The following is a 1,983-nucleotide window of genomic DNA, read 5'->3' on the forward strand; positions in this document are numbered from 1 at the left end:
AAAGGGAAGGCCCTCAAGAAGATGGATTGACACAGGTGGCTGCAACCACAGGTTCAGGTATAGCAAGAATCATGAGGCTGGCACAGGACTGGGCAATGTTTTGTGCTTTTGTACATAGGTTCGCTAAGAGTCAGAGATTACTGGATGGCACCTAACAACAACAACAACATAGATATATAGATATATACATTATGTTAGGCTGGGTGCTCTAGAGAAGCAAAACCAGTAAAGCTTATGTATACATATAGAGAAAGAGACATTTATCTTAGGAAAATGGCTCACACCCTTACAGAAGCTGTCAAGTACCAAGTTCTTGGATCAAAAGTCAAGCTGGAGGCTTTTTCTGACTTAGGCCGCTGCAGGGGCTGACAAGCTCAAGGTTGGCAGGCAGTATACCAGCTGTTGACTCAACATATGATGAAGCCAAGATCTTGAGGCCAAATGGTGGATTGTTTGCTCACAGACAGTTGTAGGCAGAACAACAGGATCCTGATCCACAGAAGAGTGTCTCTTTTTTCCCAGAATGTCCATAAATATATTGCAAGCCAGCCACACCCCTAGGAAAACTCCCTTTCAATGGATTGGCTCCTCAAAACATATACATCTGATCTCATCATGGGAATAACCCACATCACAGCTGCTTAAATCACTCAGAATTGTGGTCCAGCCAAGGTGACATGCAACTCCAACTATCACACACATATATATATATTTCACAGCTAAGGCACTGTGAAATATATGGAATTGAATAAAGCTACATATCTAGCTAGTCAATAATCCAGTTTCTAAATTTAGAAAAATTAAAACTAAAAAGGCTGAAGAAGAGTTGATAAGAATGTTTTGCTATATTTGTTCTGAGTTTTTCATTTCAAGGAATCAAATCTAAATTTCTCATCACTCAAAAAATATCTCAGTTGTTTTAGTAGAATACTTACCTTATGAGCTACTGCAGGGACCATCCTCCCTTGGAAAATGTTCTCTTCTTTCTGTAAGATTTCTCCTCTTCAAAATGTTCCTCAACACTTACCTTCACCAAGGAATTTCCTCAGAGAATCATTGGCTGCAATAATACTTTACATTTACACATTGTATTTAAAAAAAAAAAAAATAACATAGATTTTATTTGACAATCACATGATGGGTCCAAGTGGCTGTTTTTATCTCATTGTAGTAATGAAGGTTCTAATATGACTCAGAAGGACTCCCTAGGTGGTGCAAATGGTTAAGTGCTCACCTACTAGCTGAAAGGTTAAGAGTTCGAACTCATCAAGAGGGGCTTCAGAAGACAGACCTAGGGAATTGCTTCTTGGAGGTCACAGCCTTGAAAATCCTATGGAGTAACATTCTACTCTGACACACACAGAGTTACCATGAGTTGGAATTTTCATGATGACAACTAATAACAACAATATGGCTCCAAAAACTTAGAGGATAATAGGACAACAGCTAGTGGAAGAGCCAAAATTATGACAGAAGAAATATGGAATTTCCTTCTAAATTAACAGGCTTTTGTCACTCAGTTTTCCTCAATGCCTGTCCTATATTTCACTGTATATTCCTCCTGTTTATGTGCCTTTTTATTGGAGCATACTCTCACATTTCCTTTAAATCTTAAGCTGCATCCATATTTCCTTCTCCTTTAATATTATTAAACTATTCCTTTTATAACAGGACTGTTCTCATTTCTTGGTAGTTTTTGTCTCATCATAAGTGTTTTTTATAGTTTAAGTGTTTTCCAGGAGCTATAGAAATCAGGGAAAGAAATCTGATGTCACAGTGGGTAAGGCATTGGGCTATTCACCAGAAGGCAGGCTGTAAAACATTAGCACTCCATGGGAGAAAGATGTAGCCGTCTGTTTCTGTAGAGATTTATAGCCTTGGAAATTCTATGGGGTAGTTTTACTCCATATAGTCCTAGAGGGTCACTATGTGTTGGAATCGTGTTGATGGAAGTAGGTAATGGGTATAGAAATCAGAAAAAGA

The sequence above is a fragment of the Orycteropus afer genome, unplaced genomic scaffold (genome assembly GCF_000298275.1).
Source record: "Orycteropus afer afer isolate SDZICR_OR568_19922 unplaced genomic scaffold, OryAfe1.0 scaffold00297, whole genome shotgun sequence".
Classification (NCBI taxonomy): Eukaryota; Metazoa; Chordata; class Mammalia; order Tubulidentata; family Orycteropodidae; genus Orycteropus; species Orycteropus afer.